Source organism: Varanus komodoensis, unplaced genomic scaffold (assembly GCF_004798865.1).
Source record: "Varanus komodoensis strain SLA01 unplaced genomic scaffold, ASM479886v1 scaffold6_4, whole genome shotgun sequence".
Lineage (NCBI taxonomy): Eukaryota > Metazoa > Chordata > Lepidosauria > Squamata > Varanidae > Varanus > Varanus komodoensis.
Genome location: NW_025336347.1, coordinates 14,543,835 through 14,558,340, shown reverse-complemented (window position 1 = coordinate 14,558,340; position 14,506 = coordinate 14,543,835). Strand labels below are relative to the sequence as shown.

General features: G+C 42.1%; 1 protein-coding gene across 7 annotated transcripts in view; it reads right to left on the bottom strand.

Moving 5' to 3' along the window:
- Positions 1-14,506, bottom strand: part of CADPS (calcium dependent secretion activator) — a 386,101-nt gene that overhangs the window by 249,705 nt on the left and 121,890 nt on the right. The window lies entirely within an intron of this gene.

Genomic DNA, 14,506 nt, shown 5'->3' with positions numbered 1-14,506 from the left:
GACACATAACCAAGACTTTGTTAGCCTAACATGTGGCAGGGCATTCTGTCCCGCCCTTCATCTGTAGAAAACAGGCTGGAATAATTACTGTGCTGTCCCTCCACTGCCTCCTCTCTTTGCATCAAGCAAACCTGTGTGCAAAAGTCACAGCGGACTTTTGTTCATCATGAATGGCTATGTTGGAATTTTAGTTCAGTTTATTGGGATTGCTGCGTCTTGCTCCTAGAAGGAAACTTAGTTGAAAACACCCACTGTGGGGATCCTAAATCCTCTGCTTCCCAGGTTCAGGAATGCCCAGCACTTTCTCTCTGGATAGCATGAACTCTTTCTGTGCCTTGCCCACCAAAATCCAGATTAGCTGTTTGTGTAACCATGAGTAAGAGAAAACTAGCCATCCAAATATATTTTCACTTCTCTCTCTCATTCTCTGTGTGTGTGTGTGTGTGCGTGCATGCGTGCGTGCACGTGCACACGTGCGCATGCATGCATGCATGTGTGTGCATCTGTAAGGACCTTAAGGCAAAGCTTAAGACCATTTTTAATTCATGGTTTTGATCTGGTATGGGCAATGCTGTGAAATCGATTTTATTCCTCTCTGCTGGTAGATATTTTAGGCTGTAATTTATGTGTCATAATGCTTTTTGGGAAGGACAATAGTGTGTGCTTGTTTTTTAAAATTATTTTTGCAAGCTGCTCAGAGAACCAGGTTATTGAGCAACCAATTCAAATACCACAAATAAAATAAAACCTGTTGCTTTACTTGCTCAAGACAGTCACTGTCAATCTGCAGTATCAAATTGAGGTTATTACACCTTTTCTATTGAGAAATTGTCAGCAAGATGGATTGCTGGAAAAACTTTACTACTTAAATGTGCTCCCTCATTATATTTATATTAACAGATTTGAAAGCTTTGCAATTTATACTTTCACTGACATCACTTTGGGATCTCCTTCTATTTCACAGCCATACAGATAATTGAAATCTATATTACTTATTGACCGAGGCCAAGATGATGATAGCATGTATGCAAATGGCAACATGCATTTCTTCTCCAAACATTCCACTCTTTGTCATTACAATTTACTGGGAAAATCCAAGCCAAAAACAACCTCAACCAAATCTTGGATTGGATCAAAATGAACATTTGGAACAAATGAAAATTAGCCCTGGTTATTGGACTGTATGGGCCCATAATTATTTGGACACAAGGGATTATATGGGCCCAGCCATCCATGCAAGCTGACATATGAGGCTTTCTGGGCTTTTGTCTCAGAGAGGGCATGCATGCATGCATGCATAAATAAGAAGAAAGAAAGAAAGAAAGAAAGAAAGAAAGAAAGAAAGAAAGAAAGATTCTGTAGTTATTCTACTTAGGTCTGCTCACAGTAACCACCTCTGCAAACAAACAAGGAATTCTCTTTCATAATCGGCGTGGGTCATTCACAAGCCACTGTTTCTCTCTGTTGTATGAAACTTACTATAAGCGACATCATCTTGTAATGGATGTTTTAGGATAAAGGAGGACTGAGTCAGGAGATTACAAATCACCTGCCTAGGAGGGGAATCAGGAGAATTAAGGCAGGTTTCAACAGGGGAAAAGGCCTACAACTCCTAGCATGCTCCAGTCAGCACGGCTGGATGGGGCATCCTGGGAGCTGCAGACCTGTCTTCTGCCATACACAAGATGGCACCTTTGTTGCACCACACCTGAATGGGCTCTAGGCACTTCAAATGAATGGAATAATTACCCTCTTCTGGCTAGAGAGGTCTGCTGTTGCTGGACAATGTGCTTACTCTAGGGTGGCCCTGGAATATAGACACCTGAACCTTGTCCTGAACTTCTAGCTCCAGAAAAAGAAGGGTTTTAAACTGAATAGGAGTGTAAAGCCCAACCCTTACTGTTATGGGGAATACTTTCAATATGTACCATCTGCATTATATTTGAAATAGCTGTAGCCCAATCGTATGCTCCCTCATTTACTGTGTTAAAAAAGCCCCTGTGTTCAATAAGCCCTTCATGAAATTTGACTATTTACGTCTCATATTGTATCAAGATCTTCCTCCGAGGAGGCGTGGCAACATTTATAATTCCCCTTCTCATGTTATCCTTATAACAACCCTGTGAGGTAGGCTAGATGGAGTGGTGGTTATTAGAGCAAAGGGCCAGATTCTGTAACTGGATCTCCCTGGTCCACGTCCAGCATACCAGCCCCAATATCATATGGTGGTCATCTGGTCTCACCCTATCATTGTCAGATGCTTTCAGAGCAGTTAGATCGATTGTTGATCGATTCATTCCCCGATACCAGAAGCTCTGGGTGATCCCTTCCAGTGAGAGGGGAAAAATAATAAAATTACCACAAGCACTTTGTGTACTGAAGTGCTATTTGCACTGACAGCTCTCCATAAAACAACTTTATAAGATGGCTTGGGGTTGCTGTAAATACTATCCTATATTTTATCCTTCTCCAGAGACAAATTGCTCCATACAGGAAATGCTTGCTTGGTGCAGTGCAGTCTGGAAAGTTACAGCCGCAGCAACCATTACGGTTTCAATTCCCAATCTGACTAGACATGAGCACTTAGGTTATAGTTTTCTGAATGTACTTAGCTACGCCATCTATCCATCAACGCATTACTGAATTTGCAGGCTGCGCCAGCTGCTCAGGAAGCTGCCTTCTGTGCACAAGCCCATAAGCAGGCGTGTGGGTTTACAGGCATGTAAGCGTTATCTATTAATGCAGACCTACACAGACCTAATGGAGGCGTAGTTCAAATTTCTGGCTGCTCCTGATAATTTCTTCCCCAACCAAAGGATTGCTAAAAGGGGTGCTGGGTCCGATTCTGCATTTGACAAGGGTCATCTGCAGAGTTGTCTCTTCCAGGATTAGATCCCGGTAACCAGAAGCAATCGTATGACGGTCCCCTATGAAAAAATGCATTACAGACAGGCATCTCCACTGCATTGAAAAGACAACTACTGCAATGTACTCTTTCTGCAGTTCACTTGTGAAGGATATGCAAGGTCCTACAGCCCTGATTATTTTGTTGCTTTGGTAATTCAATAACGGCACATGATGTTTGAGCTCTGTTAATTGAGCTTGCCTGCATTGCCCAAAATAACTTGCACACTATATTTGGAAATGAAGAACGTTATTTAGCCTGAAAAATTTAGCTCCATCGTACAGAAATTTTCTGAGTTTTTTGGGAAAAGGAAGACTAATAATTTGTATAATGAAGTTAACTCTAAAGCAAAATTCTCAGGTTAGAGTCAGGTGACTAAACCTTTTTTATAGCCATGCTTCATGGACCACAGAAACAGTGCCCTCAAGTTCTCAAGGGCATCAGCTTCTGTTATTGGAAATGAGCTTTCTGCCTTTGCAGAAAAGCAAAATATCAAGCATTAATGCACTTTTCAAAAATGGCAACTTAAGGACTGCATCTTCCATTTTGAGCTAATCGCCTAGCACTGTTACTGGATATGTGTAAGGAAGCTGTGGATTAGCATTCTGAATTCCAGTTTCGTACTGGCATCAGTTCACTGTTATGCAAATAGTCTGGCTCACAGATTCATATCTCTAAGATGGGCTACAATTTGTTCATTAAAAAAATCACTGAGGATATTTGTGTGAAACTTGTGCAAATTTAGAATGATTTGTACAAAGCATGATCTGTGAACTATGTAGTTTCTGGCTTCGGGCTTGTGCATATAGCAGAAATGTACACATTTCCTTAGATTTTTTTTTCAGTGTGCAAAGTGCAACTCATCTTAAAGATGGGAATCCATGGGAAAAAAACCCCAAGTCACTGCATTACAAGTAGGCAGGATGTCTGTCACAGTGAAACAAGCTGGAGTTCCTGGCATCAGCACATCTGCTTCAAAGTCTTTGCCCATGACACATGTCACACAACTAAGTTTTTCTTTCAGAACCACCCCCGCCCTCAAATAGCAGAATATTCTGCTTCTAGAAGTCAGCGTGCACTGTAGCTTTAACATTAACATTTTCTTTTCATTTCTAGATAATTCAGGAGAAGACATCAAAGAAATAGACATCTTTGGTGAAACAAGATTAGTTCCCCATCTGAGAATTAAGGCAAACTTGTCTAGATTTGACTTGACTGAATAAAATATGTGGTCCGTTCTATCTAAATATCATCATTATAGATTTATGAAAAAAGAAAAGAACATTGATCCCTCTCTTCAATGCGTACACAAAATATATTTTCTTAGTGGTCTGGTTCATACCTTAACACTAAGCCTTGCTGAGGTTCATGTAAATCTGTCCTAACATGGTGTTCAATGTTACTAACAAAGCCCAAAAAAGTCATCATTTGTCATCAGCTTACAAAGTCTGGTTTGTTTAAATTATGGTGCGTTATGATGTCTGAACCCAGAACTGTGGTTTGTCTGTGGCTTGTCTAGGTTGCTGTCCACCTTGAAACCCACCTACTACTTTGCCTGACAAACATGGCTGGAAAATGAAGCCACTTCAACAACTGGTAAAATGAGTGGGAGAGAAACAAACTAGAATAAGGGAAAGCAAGTTGATACACTGTGTGGTTGAATCAACAAACCATGGTTGACATAAGCCATGGCTTAGCATTATGCGTGAACACTGGAGAGCCAGTGTGGTGTGGTGGTGAAGAGCATGGGACTGGGACTCAGACGATCTGGGTTCTAGTCCCCACTCAGCCATGGAGCCAACTGGGTGACTTTGGGCCAGTCACAGACTCTCAGCCCAACCTACCTCACAGGGTTGTTTTTGTGGGGATAAGATGGGGGAGAAGATGTAAGATGTAAGCTGCCTTGAGCCCTTTGTAGGAAAAAGGCAGGATATAAATAAAAAAATAATAAATAAACACAGTTATTGAGTAGAACTGCAAGGTTTAACTTGATTGAATGGGGTTAAGTAACTATTTGACTAATAGGTAAGGACCAATTTTATTTGGTGAGGTCAATTTTAAACAGCCTAGCAGATCTGAGTGGAAAATCATAGTTATGTCACTGCTTAGAACTGAAAGCCCTATGAGAGTGAGCTTCCCAGTGGCAGAACCCTAGGGAGAAGTCAAAAACTGTCCCTGGACTGCTTTTGCCAGGCAAAAGTGGGACCTTCCATGGTGGACCCACATTTTGTCCTCTCAATGCCTATGAGGCACCACTACCCACCGACTTTGAAGAGGCCTTGAAACTCTGGGTTGCTTTCCCCAGCCAAACCCTCACAATCCAGAAGAAGCTGATAACTGTAGGAAATGACCTTGTCCCAGATAGAGAGCCGAAGAGGAAGAGCTTCCAGAAATCTTTTCCTGGCTCAGCCATAAAACCCCTCTAGTCACTGTATGCTAGTGTTAGTTCTCAGGATGGCTTTCTGAACTCACAACATATCCTGGGCTCATATCTATGGCTACCAAACTACTTGTGCTTCAGTTGCCTGTCCCATGCTATGCCTTCTCACCTGGGCTGTTGTCCAGAGCAGGAGATGGAACCCAGAAGGAACAGGCCAACTTATATATTGACTCTGGTTGGTTCCTGTAATGAGGCGGTAATTATGCTTACCTGGCAGAAAGTTTCACTGAACTCACTGGGGCTTATTTCTGAGTAGATGTGTATAGGATTGAATTGTAAGGAATCTAAAAAAATCAAGATGGTCTTTCCTTCAGTGACATGGTTGCTTTTTCAGTCATCAAAAAACTAAAGATGTTTTGTATTAAGTTATAACTTCTATCATATCCCCTCCTGGTAATTTGCACATTTATATGAATCCCAATAATTAATAAATTAGTTAAAAGAGGAGATTGTTACCACAATGCAGCCCTATGCGACTATCCTAGTCTTAATGACTGCAGACCTATAATACATCTTGAGCTTCTGCGTGGGCTAAAAGTCTAAATAAATAATCTTATACCAAAAGTTTTTCCAGTGACTTGTTTTATTATTTATGCATTACTCCTGCCAGTCTGTCCTGTTCCTTTTTGCTTCATTAGAAACACAACTCAGGGATTTAATGGGATGTTCAGTTCTTTTTGTTCAGGTAGCTTCCCATTCTTCCTCTGTTGTTTCAGCCTGTTGTTCTTCGGCTTGCCTGCAAACGATCCCAAGATGCATCCTGGCATTTCCAGGGTTGGGAAGACTCCCATCTGAAACACTAGGAAGCTGCTACCACAGGAGAGCTGCTACTGAACGTGATGTGCTTGGAATAAAGGAGCCCCTCTGTTTGCAAAGTGTTGGACCTGCTCCCACGTTATTTTACTGAGTGCGCATTGCATTGCATTGTTTTAGCTTACGTGGCAAGTTGCCCTGAGCCAAAGGCTGGATAAAAGCATTTTAAGTAAATCAGACTAGATGGTTTGGCAGTAGCCCTGTGACAGAACCACAGCTGTGAGTTACTATAGATGAGGCTGGGATAAAATTCTAGCAGAGCTGCAAGTAGGGCCTAAGATCAGAAAAGAGGAAAAAACCCCGCACTGGCAAGGTTCTGTAAAAATATCTTGCTAGCATGACATTGACCCAGAGCTACAGCAGGCCACTATTGGGGTCTATTTTACATTGTTGTTTCCTGGAGCTACAAGGAAGAGAAGAAAGCATGTGCATGAAGGAGAAATCAAATGAGACTTTGTCCCCCATCGCGATTACCTTATAGGCATAATCTAAATATAGCCAATATATAAATAAGGTTGGCTTAGTCAATTAAGGAGTGAGGGTATAAAAGGATTACAATTTCCATGGGTATTAGAAACAAAAACAAAACCTTCACATTCTTCAGATTTTTTCTGCAACTGGTTACAAACAAGTAATTAAACTGCAGCTTTTCTTCAGATTATTATACAACTAGTAATTAGTAAACAGTATTTTTCAGGGCTCTTCTATTTCACTGCTTTATTCCACTCATTTATCCTACAAAAGAGAGCTACTTTATAATAAATGATGTGGTGTTTATAAAGTAGATGCCGCACAAGATATATAAATATAGGAGGAAAGGAAGAGACAGAGCAAGGGAGTTCATAGAGTTGTTTTAAATCAACTTTTTCATCCTATTTTTCGAAGATTACTTTCAGCCAAGCCTAAATTACAGAGTTGGTATAAAGTAAAATTCCTGCTCTGAATTCTTTTGAGGAAGGATAGGCTGAATTTACTAGGATGAGACCTTTGCATTAAAACAGTTTGAGGGGACCTAAGAACACAGAGCCAACAATAAGAGTAACAGTGTCACTCAAATTGCAGTGGATTTTCCTTTTAAAAGAGATGAAAAAATCGGCGGCATTCTTGCAGGCAGGCTGCAGCGATGTTGCTCTGAAGTAAGTGAGCAGGCCATGGTTTATTGTGAGCCCTTCGCAATGATCACGCTGGTGGTCAGCCTCCTGGGCTTCCCACACCTCAGTTAAAGCCCAGGGGGAGACACAGAAAGTCAACTGTTCCCACGGGCCCTTTTCAGATCAAGAGGTATGGACAGCTCAAGGTGTGGCAGAACTATGGAGAAACCTGTAATAAAAAGAAGAAAGGAACACAATACTCTTGGCCACCTAGCAATAAAGTAAGCTCAACAATGCCAACAGAAATTAACACCACTGCACTCACCCCAGAAAAATAGCAGCTCTTTTTATAGTGGAAGAAAACTCTCAGGAAATTGGAAGACAGATTTTGGAAATGTACTGCACCAGCCCTCACACCTTTCAGATTGCCACCTGACCAGAAAATCTCTGTTCCAGGGGTGGCAGCCTGGCTTACTCTCATGCCTTGAACAGCAGCTTGGTCTGCAAAAATCACAGGTAAAGCTTTTCATGGCAAAGGGATCATCATTGCTACTTGCTTAAATGGTGAGATTAAGCTACTGTTAAAGGCATAAAGGAGCAGAAATCTCTATTCAGTTTTCTAGAAGTAGAGCACAATTTTCTATTTACCTATTCATCAGTTGGTAGCTCATCATCAATGATGCCACTTACTCATATGGCTATACATTGCAGGTAATGACTCAAGATCTTCAGCCTACTGTTACTATCAACTTTTCTTTATTACGCAAGCACATGTCCTTCTTATTCATCTGTTTAACCATCAAAGACTGAACTACGAAAATAAGCAAAAGATATAAGAAGAGCTATTTATGGTAGCTCAGGAGACAATTCAGCAAGAATAAGAGCGAGTGCTTCTTCCCTTAGTTAATGAAATCTTATTTCACAGTTCAGAGACTTCAGGCCTCCTGCCTGGGTGCACTAAAATTAACGTATTCCCAAAAGCTCAGGCAATCCTGAATGCTGATAACAAAGGACAAAACAACTTTATTACTATAAATAAATATACAGCTCTGCTTGAAGAACCTATACTTTCTAGACGTCATGTAATCAAGTCAGTGTCAACCTTTGGATATTTCTGGCAACTCTGTTTACTCGGAGGATGTTCTGCCCATTTGCTTTAGGAGGATTATGTATTTATCATCCATATTTTTAACCTTGTCTCACAAAGACGCAGGCCGGCATCAGTATTTTGAAATGTGCAATCGAAACATTTGTGTGCCCTGCTCTGTCCGATTGTGCTGACATGGCAGTGCCCTTCCAATATCCCAGCCTCGTCTTACAAGTACAATAGACCTCAGGATTAGAACCATGGGGGCAAGTAAGGGGCTGTTGTTGTTACTGCACTGGATAATTTACCCAGGGATGCCCTGCTGGATCACCTAGTTGGCATTCTGTTTCCCACTGTGGCCAACCAGTTGTTGTTACTGTGATTGTTGTTGTCACCGTTACTGTTGATTTCATTTCTATACCACCCAGGAGTTGATGCTCCCCAGGCAGTGTACAGCAGATCATAAAAGAATACAGTCAGACACAACATTTTGAAACAAATTAAAAGCAGCTAAAACCACGTATGATACTGGGAAACACTGGAGATGCTCCTGAAAAACTTGGAACGTCCTTGTGCTGAGAAAAGAAATAGTTCAGCTCCTCAAAGAGGAGGACGGATTGATAACAGAGGATGAAGAAAAGGCCAAAGTGCCCAATTCCTACTTTGGCTCAGTCTTCTCACAAAAGAAGTTCTACGACCCTCCTGACAAAATTAGGTGCGAAGGGACACTTGGATACAAAGTCAAAAAGTGCTCATGAGCAGTACCTTCTTGGTCTGGGGAGATATAATGAGTGGAGTAGGGCAGGGCTTAGTCCTGGGACTGTGCTCTTTACTATTTCTATTAATGAATTGGACAAGTAGATGCAGGGAATACTGATCATATTTGCAGATGGATTTGCAGATGTTCTATCAGAGCAGTACCGCAATGGAACCGATTACCTAGGGAGGCGGTGGGTTCTCCCACAAAGGAGGCATTTAAGAGGCAGTTGGATAGCCATTTTCCAGGAATGCTTGAATTTGGAGCAGGGAGTTGGACTCTATGGCCTGATAGGCCCTTCCAACTCTACTGTTCCATGATTCTATTTCTTTAAATGCCTTAGCACTGAGAAGGATGTCCTCCTTCTAACTTCCCTCTGAGCATCCTTTAGAGTAGGCACCTGGTGGGAGACCCTGGATGTTGACTGCAGAGTCCAGGCAAATTGTGGCTGGAAAAGGTGAGTAGCGTGATCCCAAGCCATGTGAGGGTTAAAATGAGCACCTTGAATTGGCTTGGGAGAACATAGATGGCCAAGAAATGCATAGGTGAACCAGAACTGTTCTTCTATGTTCAGACCCACAGATCCCATTTTTTAGTCTGGATGCTGCACTGCACAAGGTGCAGCTGGTGAACAGTCTTTAAGAGTAGCCCCATATAGAGTGTATGGCAGCAACTGAACTCAGGGATTACCAGAGTGCAGATTACTGAAACCAGGCTGTCCCTGTTCAGGTCCATGTCATCTGCTTCCCCAAGTTCATAAAACCAAGCTTGGAGAAGGAATGGGGGTGGTGGTGGGGGGACAGAGGCAGTGAGGGAAGAAAATCCCTTTCCTCTCCATCCGAGTCTAGGAAACTTGTGTGGTGAGAGTTGGAGGATGCTAAAATCACTGCCACACTCTTCCCATCCTGCGAAGGAAGCCTGTAGCCTTCCAAATTTAGAGGCCTGCAGGTATCCCCACTGGATTGCACCTGAAACTGTAGAAATGTTGGCAAGAACCTGCACAAAGCTGGGGAAAGAGAAGACCCTTGGTGGGTGGAGGAATGGGGCTGAACCAGGAAAGGTGGGCATGGCTTTCTGGGGGAAAGTTTAAGGACTCCAAGCAAACTGGATTTAGCCTGTGGGTCTGAGGGTCCAAACCCCAGACACCAGAAATTATGCAATGGTGTGTGGTGTTGGGTGAAAACTAAGGAACAAAATCTTTAATCGTGTATAAGGATTGAAGGTGCAGAAAATCCCAGTGTTGATAAAAGTGATTCCTATTATTTGGGATGTCAGTTCCCTTGCACAACAGTTACCTACATTCTTGAGAAGCAAGGAGATGAACAGCATTTTTTCACAAAAATGGTTACATAAAGGCAATTTCATCATTAAAAGCAATGGTAAATAGAGATAATTGGTAGCATAAAACACACCTCCCACACATTAAAAAGCGTATTAAAAATAACAATACATGATGACAAAAGCATTCTTGTACTGCAGGAGAAATTGCACCTTAGGTATATGAACAGACCAGTCAATCATTAAATTCTTTGGTAGTTGGTAGTCTGGGGGAAAGTGAGGGACGGGGCTGGCAGGGAAGAACATAGCCATCTGGGGAGCCCTGGGGGGGTCGGATTTGGTCCCCTGGCCTGAACGTAAGCACTCCTGCTTTAAAACCACAAAGGGCATCACAGAAAGGTAGCAATTATGTATTCTTTATTATATTGTATGGTAATGATACTGCCTAACAGCCCAAGTTTTCTGGACAGGTAACAGTGATTAAATTACAGCATAAAATACAGCACAATCTACAGTTTAAAGTTTAAAACTAAAGTATAACATTATGATCAAAAATGGGCAGATTTATGGAAGAGGGGGCTCTCAGTGGCTGTTAGACTTGCAGGCTGAGTGCTTCCTCCTCGGTGGCGCACCTGCGTGCAGCAGTTGCTGAGGCACTGGCCAAGAGGAGGCCTTGCCCCCATCCTGCTTGAGGGGTCGCTTGGGCAGCTGTTTGCCACCCTGTGTACAGAGTGCTGGACTGCATGGACCTTTGGTCTGATCCTTCATGGCTCTGCTTATGTTCTTATGATGAAAATGCCTGCGAAAAAGGTCCTCACCTGCTACTGGAGAAAATGCATGTCAGGTGCCAGGTGAGCCTCTCTGGGAAGCACACTGCACAACTGGGATGCCGCAACGGGAAAGGCCTTCCTCGTAGTGTTCACCCACCTCACTCTTTTTGGTGGGAGCTCCCGGAGGAAGACCACTGACGGTAACCGGGCGTGAACACATGGGAGCAGACGAGCCTTCAGGGAACCAAGCTGTTTAAGGCCGTGACTCTTATTAACAGAGTAAAACACATTAAAACCAATTGAAACCTAATGAATTAAACATCTATAAAAGCAATTTAAAAGGGCCACAGCATGCTGGCTAAATATTTAAAAAAATCCTTAAAAGGTATATCTTCGCCTGGCACCGAAAGGAAATTAGAGATGGCGCCAGGCAAAAATCCCTAGGAAGGGAGTTCCAGGGATGGGGAGCAGCAGCAGAAAAGGCCTAGTTGCCACCCCCTCATCTCCCTGAGGGGTGGTTCTCACAGAAGGGCCTCCTGAGCTGATATGAGGGGGCGGGTAGGTATCTATGAGTGCAGACGGTCCTTTAGACTTTGATTCAGGCCTGGAGATGGACTGACAGCCAGTTCTGGCATAATTAATACATCCCCTTGGCCAGTCCCTGTGCACCATTTCACTGGCAATACGATAAAAAGCTTGCTATGTACCCCCAGCATTTTACAGAGAAGGGAAGAGAGAGTAATGACTTCAGCAAATCGGAAAGAGCAGGCGCTGTGATGTTTGCTGGCACTGGGTCTCCTGGACAAGGTGTGCCTGAGAGCAAAGGGGGCAGGAGTCCGTGGCACCGTGGACACGTCCCCGGCGAACGGCAGCCAGATCCTGGCCGACGGTGATCTCATCGACCGGGGCTCGTGTGGGACACGGTTCCCGCTAACCCGTGCTGCGCTTGTTCTGCCTTCCCACGTTGCCATAAACCACTCATGCACCTTCCCATTCCTGTCTGCTTTGTAATTCACAGTATGCTGTAGAAACACTCGCTCACTTTTATATTTGGGACGTATGAAGGATAATGAGCACTCTGTGCCCTAACTTCAGCACTCCTGCTTCAAAACTTCAAAAGATACCACAGAAGTGTAGCATCTCAAATGCAGCATACCTAAGAGAAGGCAACAGTCCAAAGTGTGTTCAGGCTCGTAAGCAGCATTTCATTCCCCTGCCTGTCTTATTTCAACCAAATATGGCAAAGGATTCATTTGGGTTTTTTACAGAGTTCCATTAAGCTTACTTATAACCACAGAAGCTGTTGGGCAATGCTAAAAGAGGGCTGAAAGTAAGATTATAAAATTCTTTAGCTTACATATACAAGCACCTTTTTACTACAGTGTTGTATACCTCAGTTATAACACTGTGTAAAAAAATACATCTCTATTAGCGACATTAGCAATTATGTTAGGTATTGGCAACAACTCTACAACAGTCTAGTAACAATCACCACTGTGTAATTACGAGCAGCAGCTGCTACAATCTTACAGAAGCTTTGTTTAAATAACTACAATTCTCCTATATGATTAGTGTTATATTTTGCTGGTGAGCGGGCTGTTTGGTAGAAGTCTAGCTTCATTGAGTGTTTTTGGTTATGACATTCATTATATTTGTACTATAATAGATGGATTATCTTTTTTTAAAATTGAGAGTAACACCTGCTCTATATATTTACATGGCACCCATTGCCCGTATCTCTTTAAACATTGTTTGTGTTAGGTAGAACATATATTTTATGATGAGATCCATGCTTTGCCAGTTTTAATCTAGATTACTCTATCATCACAAAACAGGAAGGACTAGAACTAAAGCATTATATGATTATGCTGTTAATGAGGAATAGGATGGTAGCTTCATTTTGAACTCTGGCTGCTGAATATTATCTAAGGTACAGGTTCAAAATACCAGTAGCAGCAGATTGTTCAAAAGGACTAGCTGTAATCATCATGACACCATGGAGAAATCCACAGGTAAAACGGGTGCTGATTTTTACAGGAACAGTGGTTAAATGTTCTGACCTATATCTGACCTTAAGATAGATGAGAATAGATTGAATTACTGCCGAGAGAAAAGTGTCTCCAGTTAATATCAGCTCTTTGATTACAAAGAGCTGAACTGGAAATACTTAAACAGAGCTGACCAAAGTATGACATATGATGTATAAACATCTTTTATGGCATAGGCCATCATGATTCACAAGTAAACAAAAGCAAGAAAAAATACAGTAAAACAACCTTTAGAATGAACAGAAAGACAAACAAAGCCCCTTCTAGCTTAACCTCTCCAGCCCATTTCTGATTCTAATAGCTCTCCAGACCAAGTCAAAAGCAGGTATGCTTTTAGATGTAGCCTGCACTTCAAAAGCAGGCTACATCTAAACAGAGCAGAAAATATGTAGAAACCCATCAAGCAGAAGGGAAGACACCCAAACAAAGATGTATTGTTTGAAAATGCTTTGACCACTCTCATGCTTCCTCGATGTACCCATATGCACAGAATTGGCACTGCTATGCCAGATTGTCAGGTATTTCAAAGCCAGATGCTTGGCGGGCAAGACAGTGATGTCAGGCTGCTGTCTACCCTTAGAAGAAGAACGTCCAGGGATATGGCCTGGGGGAACAGGGGCAGAATCAGTGGCCATGGAAAACCACAGCAGGCAAAACCAGGATTGCTGTATTTGGCACTGCCAAACCTGTTAAAGGGTTCTGCATAACTTGTATGCACACAAGTTATATGATTTTTGAAGCATTTTGTTTCACCCTAATAAAGTTAGTACCCAACTTTGGCCTTGCCCCCATTCCCCTGCACAGTTACAGTTTTATAATTTAAGAACATTATTTGAAAACATCTCCATATTTTTCCACTTTCCATATTTTCCAGAATTTTGGAAAATATTACATAGGCAAAACTTCTGTGCAGCATTGTATGTTTCAGAATGAGTGATTTTAAAGTAATATATTTTTTAAAAATATAGTACTGCAAAACTGCTAGATCAAAGATTTGAACCTAGTCCTTTCAGAATATATGATAGTCTTGTAGTGTAGATTTCCTAATCTGAATGGTCCCCAAAAGCTGGGTTTTAGGGCTGAAGAACTACCCATGGTTCCTAGTATGATTTGGTTAGACATTTTCCATATTTCTTTCTTTCACAAATCAACCAACCAACCAACCAACCAACCAACCAAGAAACAATAGTAAGGGTGCAATCCTATGCATGTTTGGATGTAGCTGGCACTGCAATTTTGGGAACTGCATTTTTTTTTGGTCAAAATATGCATAGAATTACATCCTAATTTGCCTTTTGAGAACTGGTGTGGTGGGGT